Raw genomic sequence first — 16,323 nt, 5'->3', positions numbered from 1 at the left:
TATTATGACACTGTTTTATTTATTTTATTCTTATTTTATATAGTTATACATTTAATTTAATTTAATTACCATTTATTAATATAATGGCATATCATGTTGATAATAATGTATTGCTGTTGAGGAAATCAATCTGTATAGTCCTGCTTTCTCATTTACTTCTATAATAACTGCCATAGCCTCATCTTTGTCTACCCTACCCAGAACTAGTTCACCGGGTACAACTACAGATATTTTTACTGCACCTTTTATATTCAGAATGATTTTCAAGTCTTGATAGCCACTCATGCAAACATATCTCACTTTCTTCTTTTTCTTCTGCAATTTACCTCTACCTTTGCTTTCAGGTTAACATTTAAAACAAAAATGCATCCAGCTACAGCTGAACTTGATAAAGGCTATTTAATAATAGATATAGAAATAAGCTTTTGGACAGCACATATTCATCTTTAGACAAACCATTTAAAATCTACATACAACTTTATATAATACATTCTGGCTAACATTTCTTCTCTTTTCCTTCCTTTATCCCCAACTATAAACCAACATTGTTTAACCAGATTTTACCATATCATCCAGATTCTGAATTTTTTTATATTTTAGCCTTCTGTCCCACTTACTAAAACAGGCTTCATTCCTTTGTCACTTTATTACAAGGTTATGTTTTCCTTTTGTGACCCAGTCATTTATAACATCTGATTTTCTATTCTCTGTTGTCCCTTCCTTAACATTCATTCAATATGTTGGCACTATCCTGGCGTATTTCTCTGCTAAATTTAGAAGTATGTTTTGTGTTTTGTCTACAGTTGTCATTTTAGAGAATTAATTGAAGGCACTAAATAGTCTAAATAAAGACAGTTGCATCTCCTTTTTGCAAAGAGATGTTATGTATTTTGCTGCACACTGATGGAGTTGTATCTTTCTACTGTAACAGAGCAGGATATATTTCCTCTGTCCCTGTCCAAGTAGTGGGAAGAGGGGTCACATAGAAAAATGTTGTTATAATAATAATAATAGTAACAGTAAAAACACTTTTCTACCCATGAAAACTGAAATTACTGTAACACATACTACTAACGATGTTAAGCTTATGGAATGCCATAAATTAACTTCTGTAATAGCCAAGTCAGCTTTCTACCCATGTGTTGTTGTGTAATGTCCTAACTCATGGCAGGGGGCTGCAGGGATTATTAGAACCAGGCAGTATGGTTATGCGTATAAATGTGCAGTCTCTTTGTAAAATGAAGGCCCTTAATTAAAAATCAGTTGAAGTAGTATGCATTCATAGAGATAAAAAACAATATCCTACTACTCAAGTCGAAAATAAAAACTGTGTTTGGAAAAGTTGTTCATCTTGTTGCTATAGTTTCCAGTCTAACACAATATGATGATAGGGAAAGAGTCATCACTTTAAATATTTGTGGAGACAATGGGAAGAAATTAATCATTTTGATAGGCCATCTTGCCATTGTATGGAGGGGAGCCATCAAGTGAATAAGCCTACTAATATATCTCTGCCTAGCCTGAAAAAAGGAGGTGGAGCAACCATCAGATACTTTCATATGAGTGTATGAATCCTGCAAAGATAATTGTTTTTGTTACAAAGCCATAAAGGTCCAAATTTTGATTAGAGATAAACAGAGAGAAAGAACCTACACCATTTAAAGAGATGTGTCAGTGTATACCTATGTTAGACCAGCCTGCCACAGCAGAAACAGTAGAAGGGAGTTACATAATGAAACATTGCAAAATGAAAGTGTTACAAAGCTGGGAGTTGAAGTGTTTCTGCAATCTGAAAGTGATACAGACCCGGGGGTAGAAAGGATTAGCAGAACTAAAGAGAAGGAATCCCTTAATAAAAAAGGTAATCTCAAAGGGAAAGAAGTGGGGATATAGAGGGAAATGAATAACCTGAGTAGAAAACTATTAAGCCAAACATGATATTCCATAAATGGAAAATTCTAAACAGCAAGTAAAAGTTGTAAAGGAGAAATTCATCAATAAGAAATACTTCCCTAGCATATTTAAAGAGAATGAATTGATAACTGGTTGTAGTTCTAAACCTGTATTTATCAGAGTAACTCAGAAACCTCAAATAACTGAAGGATATAGGAAACAATATCTGTAATTAAGGAAAAAGTCAAATTGAAGATGCACCCTTTGCAGATGGACAACTATCTAGAGAAGAAAATAAATAGTATAGAATGGAGCATACCAAGAGATAAGGTAACCTTGAATAGACCTTCAATAATATATCTAGTGAGCCAAAATACATGAGTACTTAAAAAGAAAAAAAGTTCTATGCATCATGTTCATAAAATAAAGGAACAAGACAAAATAAATGAGTAAGAGATAGAAACTGGTATAACTGACATGCCATTGGGGAAGAGTTAGATACTGTGACTCCAGCAGCTGTATAGGAGGAAGTGGAAGCAGTGCCTTCTACCTATCAGCAGACTTAAAAATAAGAATGTCCAGAGCTGGCTGACCTCCAGGTCAGATGGTTAAACTTTAAAATGGCACAATGAGAAATCAGCTCTGAGGTAGAATAACAAAAATATAGTTGGAGTTATAGTGGAAGGAGCTGAGCAAGATTTTCCATGTCTTACCCATACCTTAAGTTATAAAATGATTTATTGTGCAGAGTAGGTCTGGACAAAGCAAAAACATTCCATCTACTATTAGTACCCAAACATTTCAGAAGCTAAGTGATGAGGCCAGCACATAATCATGTACAAGGGGACTCCTGGGAAAGGGCAGTACTAAAGTATATTTCTGAGCAGGATTTTACTGGTCAGGAATAATAAAAGAAGACAAAACAGTGTAAGAAACTTCTCTGTGTGGAAGATTTTCAGTCCATATATTTCTAGTTAATCAGTGTATATTAATCAGATCAGACAATAGTAGTAGAAGTAGCGAACGTAAACTCGTCAAGTCAAAAAGTAATAATAGAAAATATATAATTCTACAGTATTACTAAGTATTTGAAAGTAATCCAAGCAAGGCAGGCAGTCTGTTTCCAGTTGAAAATCCTTTATTAAGTACAAAGACAAGCGATCCAAGTAAAACTAAAATAGAGTAATAATTTCCTCATAAGCTTTCTAAATATATATATATACGTTTTATCAGGCATGGGAGTGGTTTACTGTGCTGTAAAACAAAGTGTTATTGGTACACATGTTAAATTCACATCCCTTCCCCCATCAGTGTGACATTCGAGCTGGTCCTCCCCTACCTAGTAGCTGTCATAATAATATATAGCCCTAATGTACTTTAATGGTACATCTTATTTAACCAAATTATTAAGTAGATTATTAAGTCTGTGATTTTATACAAGGCAATATACTACATGGCTGGAAATATATCAACCTTAGTTCATTTTGCGATCAAAAATTATATATAAATATATACATATACATTTTGCATGTAAAAATCAGTTTCTATTTTCATAACCTATTGTTAACAAAGATCACTTTCGTCCTTCTAGACTTCTTCAGGTCTGTGTACAAGAACCCTAAAAACCTATATAATTGTATAATTAGTTAGTATTGTTATTACCATCATTTTGAATAAAGTAGAAAAAAGAGAACCAGAAAAAAATAAATAAATAAAAAAAAAATATATGTATGATGATGGAAACAAAATATACACTTAAATTTCAAATGATTTAAAATGGTTTTTAAAACCAATTTGAAGAAAAAATAAAATAAAATACAATTAGTCATGTAAACAATGTGGCAATTTTCTAAGTTCCAGTGCACTTTTAATTGAACAGTAGTAGTTTAGTCCAGGCTTCCTAAAAGAGTTCAGCTTTAATTGCCACATGAGTTCATGTTTCTCCAGAATATTCGGGATGTCTCCTTCAAGATCACCCATGTCTATGCGATCCAGGATCTGGAACTTAAAACCTGTGTGTCTTTTATGAAGAGAAAGGTGTTTGGCTAGTGCATTATTTTTACATCCAGAGCGTATTTCTGACAGATGACATGAAATCCTTCGCTTGAGTTTATTTACAGACTTGCACACATAGAATGCATCACATTCATTGCACTGTGCCCTGTAAATTACTTTTTTAGTATTCCAGTCACCCCCTGCACTGGCTTTAATGATATTCTTTAAATAAGGGCAATAAAAACTATCACCTTGCTGTATAAATATACAAAATGTACAATTAGTTTCACATCTTTTAGTGCTTTTCTCACATGGTCTAGGTGTAAATTCAACAAAACTTCTAATATTCCTGGCCTTCCTATAAACAAATGATGGGGCTTCACCTAAGATGTTAATCAGAAAAGGGTTTCCTGTGACAATGTCCCAGTTTTCTTCAATAATATTTTTGATACTGTGATAATCCAAAGTGTATGTCAGGATGCAGCTATTTTTGCATTTGTTATTCTCTGTGGGATTACTTACATTTTTCTACTGGGGAGGTTGAGTGAAGGTGCTTCAGTCCTTTTCAGTTCTATAATGGGTTCCAGGATGTTTTTTAATAGGGGACTCCATTTATGTTATTTATTTATAGTTTGATTACTGGGATAGTCCAATGGGTTGAAAAGAGCCCATTTTCAATGGAGGCCCAGGGAGAAAAGCCCCATGTGCAATTATACAATTGAAAAATTAACATATACACACAAGTGTTGTTAAAAACAAATATAAACAAACAACGTATAAAAAACAAAAATCATAGTGAAACATGCCCTGTCCAAACATACAAAAGCAGTATCCAGAATACAAGTAAATATGCATGGTATAACACAGTAGAGGCCAGTGCCTCATAAGCCATATTTAGAATTTTAGAGGAACAAGGTATACAGGGTTGCAAGTCGTGCGAGTGTAAGAGTTTGTCAGAGATAGTAGGGAGTAAATAACATATAAAAGAGAAATAGGTAGATAAGAATAGTGGAGATCAGTATTAGAACTGAAGTTGAGAGAAAAGGAGGGCAGGGAGATGGGGGTGAAGTAGAGGCAAGTCAGGTAGGACACAAATAACACTAGGTAAGACTGTAATCCAAATTGTAGCTTGCTACAGATCCCCACCATGCCCCAAGATTCTCACTACACCTTTCTAAACATACTGGAAAATATTAAGATACAACCAAACACCCTAGTACTGGGTGATTTCAACTACCCTGCCATTAACTGGGAAAACTACTCGTGTACCAACACATTTGCCCAACGGTTCTTGGAATTCATAAATTCCAATGCCCTGGATCAACTAATCCATAGTCCAATTAGGGGCTCCAATATCCTAGACCTGGTGATTATCAACATGGGAAATCGATGCTCTGCACCTATGGTCATCCCCTCATTGGTCAGGTTAGACCATAAGCTAATCACCCTTAACATCCACATCCCACCCCCACTCCCCAGTAAAAAAAATCCATAAAAAAACTTCTCCAAAGCCAACTTCATGCTACTCAAGTCAGAAGTGACAAACTTCATGACACCCATGCAGATGGGAACTGAAAGTTCGACTGCTGAGTCCTACACTAAGGCACTGTACGAGCAGATCCACTCATGCATGAATCCTGCCAACCCAAATAGAACCAAGATGCTCTTCTCCAAAAAAGGAAGCCAATCTGGTGGTCCCCTGCCATAAACAAACTTTACAACAAAAGGAAGAAACTGCTGCAGAAAAGAGGAAAATCCCAGGATGCAAAAAACTCCCTTACCAGCCTCAGAAAGAAACTGAGATCCCTCATAAAATCCTTCAAAGCTAGTTACAAAAATAAAATTGTCAAAGATTCCAAAGACAACTACAAGGCATTCTATAACTATGTCAAGAATCTAAATGGCAATGTTCAGATCTGCTCTAAGCTACAACAGAATGGCATTAAATATACTGATCCCAAGGATATTGCCAATATCTTGGCAGATCGAGTCAGTGTCAACTTCACCACCCTCACACCCCCTTAACAGCCCATCTCAATTCCGGAAGATTGTCAAATTCCGGTAATAACGGCCACACAGGTAAAAAACGCACTCTCCAAAGCTAAGAATACAGCATCCATGGGACCAGATGACATCCCGGGCTGTGTTACTACATGAACTACAAAATGAACTGGCACCTCACCTAAGTGTCATGTTTAATCATACCCCACATATATTGGTTATATATTCTCTTTTGGAAACAGTTATTTATTGTACTTGTAAGTATCACTGTGTATAGTTTAAAATGTTTATAATATGTGGGGGGCTACGTCCCCCACACCCCCGCTTACTTTATATACTAACTCCAGGGTCGCACTACAGTGGGGAAAAGGCCATTTATAACTTTCAACAAAATGAGTTTCAAAGAAATGAGTTTTCAGTGAAGTGAGCTTTCAGTGAAGTGGTCCTAGTAATTTCATTTTCAGTCAAGTGAGTTTTCAATCAACCATAGTAGACCCATATACATATATATATATATATATATATATATATATATATATATATATATATATATATATATATATATATATACATATATATGTATATATATATATATATATATATATATAAATATATATATATATACATACAAAAACATATATATATATATATATATATATATAAAGATATATATATATATATATATATATATATATATATATATATACATATATGTATATATTCATACACACACACACACAAGCACACACACAAACACACACACACGGACACACACACACACACACACACACACATGCACACATGCACACACACACACACACACACACACACATATATATATATATATATATATATATATATATAAAAGCTGGAGATTAGATTCTACTTTCATGTCCTTCTGCATAAAACAAATTTGGCTAAAATGTAACATCCATTTGAAATCATAGAAAACTTAAAAGATGTAAACTACAGAGTTAGAGTTTGGTAAGAGAACACCAGAACAAACATACCACAGAAACCTTTTGTAAGCATGGAAAGGAACACAGAGCTCTGTGGTTAGCTTAATGGCAGAACCTGAAGGAATACTGGAGAAAGAACATTGATCTCTGTGGCTGCAGTGTGGGTAGAAGACACAGTGTCTAAGCCAGAAAAACAAGAGATAAGGGAGATTCTGCGCTGAGAAACAAGGAAGTATTTTCAGAACTACCTGGCAGGGCAACACTGATTTAACACAATATGGAGACCATTCCTATCAGAAAAGGCTAACTTAAGACCTTACAGTCTATGCAGAGTCACAAAGAACGGCAATGTAATAGAAAGTGCAACAAAATGCATAAAATGGAGGTGATAGAGGGATCAAAAAGTAAATGTAACAGCCCCATGGTTTAAGTCCCCAAGGATGATGGAACACTCCAGTTCTGTAATAACTTTAGGAATCTGAAATTCCTGTCAACATTTGACAATTACCAAATGCCTACGGTAAATGAACTAATGCAGAGGTTGGGGAATGCAGAATTCTTGATTACATTAACGTATTACACAACACATTAGACAGTGTAGTGGTGCAGTGGAGCGGTTTGCATTGTTGCCTCACAGCAAGAGGTTCCCTGGCTCGATTCTCAGCTGGGATGCCTTCTGTGTGGAGTCTGCATGTCCTCCCTGTATTTGTGTGGGTTTCCTCTTGGTGCTCCAGTTTCCTCTTACATTACAAAGATTTGCATCTGGAGCATTTCTTCCAGGGCCTCTGCTGAAAATTTAGCTTTTTCCAGGTCAGACTTTCAGAGTAAACAAATGTTAAATAAAAATATAATACATTAGATCTGACAAAGGGGGTACTAGCCAATACCTCTAACAGCTGAAGTCAGGAAAACATGCTTTAAATAGGCTCATTTCAGTATATAGTCCTCCTTTTTGCGCTACATGACATCCCTGTGATCTTTCAGGGATTAATGGACAATCCTTAAGTCGAATGTCTAATATATTGTCTTTTAATTAGACAAGTATAATACACTCCTCCCATCTAGCTAAGTTAAAGGCTGTGATAGCTTCTCTGAGACAAGTCAGGTCAACTGCAATGCCTCCAAGAGTGAGTTAGGCATGACAGAGGTAAAATATTCGAGATACGTAATGCACTAAGGAATTGTTTAGTCCCAGAAAGAAACCCTCGAAGCAATGCAAAATTTTACTATCAAATTTATTAAAGCACAAGGGAATGCATTCTTGGGGTTAACTACAGACTACTAAAAATGCACAATCAATTTTGTATCTCTTACAGTTTTGACAAAGAAGAAGATGCCCCTTAGAGTAAAATGGACACTAGAGGCAGGTTCTGCTTTTAAACAGTTAAAGGAAGTGTTAAGTTCCGAAACCATTTTGGCAGTCCCATATGACAGTAAGCCTTTTATACATTATACTGATGCATCAGAAGTAGGACGTTGATGGAAAGGGACATCATGCATAATTTTCTTAGGTTACAAGCAATGCAGAGCAGAGATCAGGCATTGTATTACTGGAGAGAATGCCTGACAAACAAGTAGGAGCTCTAATCACTGAAGTATTATCTCCATGGCAATGGCTTTATATTGACCAGAGACAACAGCACTCCAAATCTGGCTACACAAGCAAAAGACGGGCATATTACACTTTAAAGGTTGGTGCTCTCTTTACAACCATTTACGTTCATTGTAAAATATCAGTCAGACTCAACCCATCACAGTCCAGATGACCTGTCTAGAGTTCAAAACCCATTCAGGGGAACCTGGCAACGAGGGTTTCAAGTTGGATAGGGGGTCATTGTATGATAACATTGTGGTTCTTGCTGAATAATGTTTCAAAATAAACTAAATCTGAAGTGAAATATTGGAACAAGTGATGATCCTTTAAGGAAGACATATAAACATTTTTATGTTGGCTGGAGAGGGTTATTACTGCAACGGTTGTTAACATGCCAGTTATTCAATCAAAGTGGTCTGTAAAAACAAACAAAATAAAGGTGATGTGGTCCTGTTAGTCAGATAAGTTGGCTTCTCAAAACAAGGAGAGTTTGTATCTGAGCAGTGATTCTGTGGGGAATGCTGCTGCAATGGAGAAGACATCCTAGAAAAACCTAAAGAACTCTGCCAGTTTCCTGCAAGCAATTCAGGGAAAGAAAGCAGCTTGGACTATGCTGTAAGCTGTAAAAGAAACAATATTTTTTACATATTTGTGAAGAGTCTGCACCAGCCTTTTGTTTTACTTCTCTTTTAAAAAACTAAGTTGCTTTTATGAACTGGTGGTACTTCCTGCAGGTTTTTATACCACTGCATATATAAATAAATGAAGCAAATATCACCCGATCATAAAAAAAAAAAAAAAAAAAAAAAAAACAGAAGTATAGTAATTTATATATATATATATATATATATATATATATATATATATATATATATATATATATGGGAAAATGCTTATTGATCAAGTGTGTCTGTCATCGAAAGCTGGTTTGAATTTTATGACTGGTTAAATGTGTATTTTAGTGAAGTTGTGTTTTATCAAATTGCATTTGGTTGAAAATGAAATTGCTGGTGTGTGCATGTGTATAGAGAAGCGCTATGAACTTATTATCCAACCATAATAAAATGAAGAAGGTTTGTTTTGCAGTCTCATATTGGTTTGTAGATACTCCCCAGGATTTACTAATCTTTCTTACAAGGAAACGCCAGTCTAAGAGTATGATGGCAGCGTGCCATGCATATTAATGAGGGCGTGCTGCCGCAACTCCAAAGCTTATACAGAGCATGGACAAGTGTAGGGGGCATGTTGGACTGCCGAGCAGTCCAAAAATCCATGCCCCTACACTGACAAAACCCAAGAAATGTTGAGTTACATGAGCGAGTCCGCTCACATGTGTACATTGTAACACTACACTCTCCCATATGTTAAACCTTGTACAAATTTAAAAATGAAAAGACATTTTTTTTGTTTTATTTCCGATATAGCTGCTCGTATTTGCACATGTTTGCCCGGGATTGCCCATTGCTTAGTTACAGTTAGCAGCTTAGACACCGAAGAGGATAATAAGAAAAAAATATGCAAATTAAGCAAAATAGCAATAGCGTAGTGGTTAGAGCCTTTGCACAAAGAGGAGGCATTCCCGGTTCAAGTCCCACTACTGCACGTTCCATTTTGTGTTGGAAATCTGTATACAAAAATATTTCCTGACATTTATCATGTATAAGTTTTGTAAAAAGCATTCAAATGTTATATGTGGTAGTGAATGAAATATATATATATATATATATATATATATATGTGTGTGTATATATATGAAGGTGAAATGGTTATGCATTCTAAGGCATGAGTAACTTATTTTAAGCAATATAAAGCACTGCTAAGCACAATTTAGCAGTATTTATCCTATTTAAAACCAATTGCTCATAGCTGAGCAGCGCGTAAACAAGCGCAATGCCTTTGCGCATAGCTGCGCACCTTGCCAACCAGCGCAACTACAACGTATTTGCGGGTAGCTGCACACCGCGCTAACCAGCGCAACATCAGGCAACGGTGAGCAATGTTGGGCAATGTTGGGCAATGTCAGGCAAAGCTGAGCAAAGACGGCTAAACACGGCCACACCTCCTTTACTGTACCGTAACCATTCAGGTCTGGCCAGTAGGAAAATAAAAAGCATAACAGGGCTCGACCTCAGGATACTGTGTACTATAGTCACAGTACATAACCACTAAGCCATGACAGCATTTCATAACCATGCACTTTCAACAGACACATATCTATCAAAGGAATATTAAACATTGCTAACATCAGCTAAGCAGGTGTGCCTACAGCTGAGTTTTTTCAAAACTGGCCAATCACAAATAAGTGTGGGAAATGAGGCATATTTAAGCTCCACAGGCAGGAATACTTGCCATAATGGTTGTAGCTCCCTTCTGCAGTCAGCATGGCCGGTGTTGGAGAAGGCACTCGATTTTGAGTGCAACGCTGGGGCATTGAGGAGACCAAAGTAATGGTTTGGCCCCTTGTCCACAATCATGAGGAAAGACTCCTGCGGGGCCAGTACCAGGGCACCCAATATAAAACTGAGGCCTGGAACAGTCTAGCTCATGATCACACCAGTGCCACTGGCATTCCTCGGACTGGTGAGCAGGTCAGGCACCATTATTCTGACCTGAAGTGACGTAAGGAGGATCAACTGGACCAGTGGATCTAGGAGTCTCGTGCGATGCCTAATGCCCCAGTACTGAGTAAGTAGCAATTGTATTAAGTAGTTAAGAACTGCTATGCTTGTCTATACTATGGATAGGTATGTCTCAATATCTTTGCATTTACTTCACAGCTGCAGGTGTTCGGGCTATGAATCAGCAAGCTCCTGAAGATAGGTTACAAAGGCTGCATCATCAGGCAGGTTAGTAATTATTCTGCATGTACTGTTATATAAAATAAATGAGAGAGCCTTCAAAAAGTGTTTTAACCCAATAAATAAGGTGTAATAATCCTTTAATAAAAGTATAATTCCTGGAGTGTGTCTGTGTCATTTTCTTTGATATGTTGTTGTATTGTTGCATTTTATATATAGTACTGTTGTATTAAGCAGTGTTAACCCACAGTTGGGTAGGCCCATATAACGTGGATGAAGGGAGTGCCAGTAGCTTTTATGCATATTTACAGCCCTCAACTGTTGGTTCATGCCCAGCATGTACAGGTTAATCTGGCACATGAGTAGCTTGGTATTTTGTTCCCCAGAAATGTCAGTGTGCTTCCAGAAATGTAGGGAGCTGTTAACATATAACTGTTACTTTCACCTGAACATATCTAGACAATTATATGAAAGTAGAGATGTCAGTGTACCATCTTAGCAGTAGTGTGTGTGAGCAACTCTCAAAATATATAGCAGTAACATCTGCATCTTGAACAGTTTGTATGTAAGATACAGCTCATGTATATAATGATCTAGCAAAATCCACTTGCACAATATAAGGACATTGGGTAGTGTAATAATACATGTAAGGGACATATAACTGCAGTTAATAGGAATGTAGTAAAAACTAGAAGGATATATAAGTTATTAATTGAGCTATCCTTTTCCACCCTACTGTATGTGCATAAAAAATGCAATTTCACACCTCAATCTGTATGTCTAATCTCAAAACATTTGTTGGGACATATGTCCTATTGGTTTATAAATATTTGCATTTATTTATGTGCATGTGCCCTGTTAAAATACAACAATATTGGTGACTTGTTGCCACCAATTCAACATGCATGCTGTTGTAATGTCCACTATTGTTCTATATATGCATGTGTTATGCTTGCTTTTCAACTGTTTAAAAATCTGGTGTGTTGGGTTAATGGGAATACTTCTGCATGCTGTTATAACTAATTGGGAATGATGTTGACTGTTACTAACCCATATATTTATTAAACCCTCCAAAACATAGTTCATATGGGAAGGCCGATCCAAGTGGACCCACCTGTCCCACCTCAGCTGGCCATGGCACCTGGCACCAGCAGGTCCGTTGCCCAGCCTGGGACCTCCTCTTCTGTTGACCCTGCGCCACCTTCAGGTGGAAGTGCTGCAGGGGATGGGGCTTGGCCCCCCCATGCAAGCATGGGTGGAGGAGGACCACCTATCACCCTTCGAACGGTCCTGGCTGTGGTGCATAGAGAGATTGAATGTTCTGTTGCAGAACCTCTATGCTAGCTTGAGGCACGAGTGACACAACTCCCAGGTCAGCCTCCCCCTCCTACACAGCCCCCAGCACAGCCACCCTCTGGGCTGTGAAGGTGCAGTGGTTACTGCCCATGGGTGGGGACCTCAGTCCTACTGTTATCATCTGTGGGCTCATGGGCTTGCGATTTCCAAACATCCCTCCCCATCAAAGGTGTTCACCCACCACATATGTCATATACCACCCCTGTATGCATCTTGTTTGTCTTGTCTGTTTACCTCCCCAACTTACCTCCTCAAATATACCTACTTCCCCTACCCCACATTCCACTCTCACCTGAAGAAAAAAGGGCAATCTGCTCCCAAAAAAAATTATGCCCCATACATAGCTGCCCATTTTGCACACATGTCCACTGGACACATAAAATGTAATTTAATTGGCATTACAACATACTTTGTTGTCCTTACCCCTCTCTCAGGGGTTGAAGGTTTCATATCTACCTCCAAATTTAGTCCATATGCACAGCTGTTGCTGTTAAAGAAGTGGGCAGATATGGACCTTTCCTACACCCGTCCTGCACATCCCAAGCTACTTTCCATACTGTCTTTCCCCCCTTGTGCCTCTTTTTCACCACTTTCCTATTTCCCCATGTTTCTTTTCTTTCAAAGAAATGAGCACGGGGGTTAGCGGGAGTAAGCACTATTAAGCAGTAGTTAGCAGGTTTCCGTGAGTGTGCGCTTGTTTGCGCTTAGCTAAGCATTGCTAAGCATCGATCAAACCCACACAAACCCGCTTACACCTGCTTAAAAGTGCTTTAGTCACTCTGTATGTGAGGGCCCTTGTTCTGCTCAAGAGCAAAATAAAACACCTCTGTCAGTCTCGAACCCTGGACCTTGTACACACTACACAACATGAAGTACCACTAAGCCACAGTATATATACAAGTTGGTGCTGAAATAAATATATCATGCATCAGAATGAGTGAATGTAAAGGTAAAATAGGAATTCCATACCACACAACTTGTTCTGTGGATCTTTGCCAACAGTTGTTTTGGAATTACATTACATGACTGTGATAAGAGAAGCAGCCATTCTAGCAGGAAATAATGTTACACCATCACTTTACAACCCCACACAGTATCACAGCAGGACAAACACTGGCATATCTGTTTAGGGCAGAGGCCATACCTCCCAAGTGTCTCTAATTTTCAGGGATGTCCCTGATTTTGCCACAAACTTTAGCTCTGTCCCTCTGAAACCCTCCTAAAACTACTGACTTTGGCCAGAAAGGTGGTGAATTACACTTAATGAATAATAACACTCCTTTTACTTCAGAAAAGGTGTATTAAGTCATATGCTCTGATTCTCTCAATGTTTCAACTTAATAGCACTAACATTTTAACGGTGTCCCTGACTTTTTCCTTACTTTTCCCTGAGTCTGTTCAAATATGTACCTGAGTGTTTGAGTGGTCTGGCAGAGGCAGAAACACAGAGGCATATCAGCCTTTCTGCTGTTAAACACTGTGCAAATAGCTTTGGAAAGAGTTTTGGAAGCATACCATTATGTAGGAATACAACACTGAAATACAAATGGATGTAGCCATATACTGGTAGCAACCAACTGTAACTATGCCATTGCTCTATTGCTGAAAAGACATGTGTGGTGCACAGACAAAAAATAACAGGCTATTATCTGGCTACCATGTGGATAGGTCCACAGTTGGGAGTTACGCAGACAGATTACTTGCCTTGATAAACTAACATGTACACAGCAACCCTGTAAGTCCAACAAGATAAAATCCACACAATAATACTTACGCTCTCTGTACTTCTGCACCCCTACCCAAATGTAGAATATACCTGTGTGTGTGCAGGGTCTACCAAGGATGTAGGTAAGCATACTCACAGTACTGACATGTGTCAGTATTTCTGAGCAGCTCGTGCTAATGTCAACACTAAAAAAGCACAAACTGTTTAGAACTGAGTAAATGAATATTCACAGTATAGCAGTTCACAAACAATTCTTGTGCCAAAGGAATACATATCAATAACTAGCTTTGTATGTTAATTGTAAAAGTTGAAAAGAAAGTACATCTTTCCATGTATCTTGGGGTAGCATTTTGAGGGGTGAGTACATTTCTACACTGACAAGTGGGTACTGGAAGCAGCAACATTAGGTCTGAGTACAAAATGTAAATCTCTGGCTACACCTCTGGCTTCTGATATAAGAACTATACCAACCTTCTGTCTTACACAATGATGTCTATAGCAAGCAAGGATGATCTCCATCTTCGAAAGCTGAAAGGGCCATGCCTACCCAAGTTAGCAATTTATAGTACTGGGTTACTATGACAGTGATTACTGCAATTACTACACAGCAGGCTGCATGCAATTAGCAAGTGGTGGCCTCTAATTGGTACACAGGCCATCACATGCTCATGTGCAAATACCTACAAAAGCAGGCTGCAATCTCTGCCAACAAACTCAATCACTATTGCAGAGACTGATAGAGAGAGAGAGACAGAGAGAGAGAGAGAGAGAGAGAGACAGAGAAAAGGAAAAAGAAATATTACCAAATCATACAAAGGAAAGGTATGTGACAGATATGTATTTACTGGCATGTAGTAGATGTTATTGAAGAATAGTCTACATAATGTGAACCATTCATATGTGGCAGCAGTACTTATTTATGCATAGATGTTCTGGTTAACTTCTGCTATGGACAATACAGTGTGTACCTGTGGGCAGTGGGACATACCTGTGAAATGTTTAGCTCAGCATTAAATGTCAAAGATCTGATCCATGTTATCTGTGTTCTGTACAGTAGTGTGGCCAATGGCTGTTGGGGGAATTAGCGCTGACATTATATAAACATGGGTGTGACAGAAGAACACATGCATGATAGTCATATTAAAGTGTAGCTTAGCATTGGCAACTGCTGTAGCAGTCTAGTATGCTTATCTATCATTTGTAGCCATACATACCCCCCTAATGTTAGTGTGTGTTCATATGTGACACCTGTTTGTGTTGCAGCAAGGCCCAACAGTTCAGCTGTGAGGTCCAGGGACTTACAACAGTGTGGACCTTGTGTGTGTATGCCACACACATACGGAGAAATATATATGTGTCATATATATTCACATCTGTATATGTGCATAGAGCAGGGGACATATTGCAACTGTTTGTGAAGGGTGGAGATATATATGTTGGTGAAGGTTAGAATACGCACATTTGTATGTAGGTTTTAGTGTGTGACAAACAAGACAGCATACAGTGCTGGTATATGACATGTGGTGGTTAAACACTGTGGGTGGTTTGTTCAGTTTGCAATGTTGAAGCCAGTGAGGCCTGCTAAAGCTACCTGGGCTGTGAACACCTTCAATGCATTTATCCCAAGACTGTGCAATTTTATTACATTACTGTACACCTCACATCCTTTGTATAATTGATATTCTCACTATGAAGGGTGAAATGTATATGTGCCTACATATATATGTATATGTACACCAATGGATGTGTATATGTATATATATATATATATATATATATATATATATATATATATATATATATATATATATATATATATATATATATATATATATATATATATATATATATATATATATATATATATATATATATATATATATATATATATATATAGTTATATATAGTTTTATATATACTCATATACACCTACATCTACTTGTTGCAATAGATTCTCTGTACTGTTAACTGTCTGTGATGGTCAATGTGTTTGTGAATATG

This window comes from Protopterus annectens, chromosome 6.part0 (genome assembly GCF_019279795.1).
Source record: "Protopterus annectens isolate FY-2018-M chromosome 6.part0, PAN1.0, whole genome shotgun sequence".
Taxonomy (NCBI): Eukaryota; Metazoa; Chordata; order Ceratodontiformes; family Protopteridae; genus Protopterus; species Protopterus annectens.
This window is presented reverse-complemented; position numbering follows the sequence as displayed.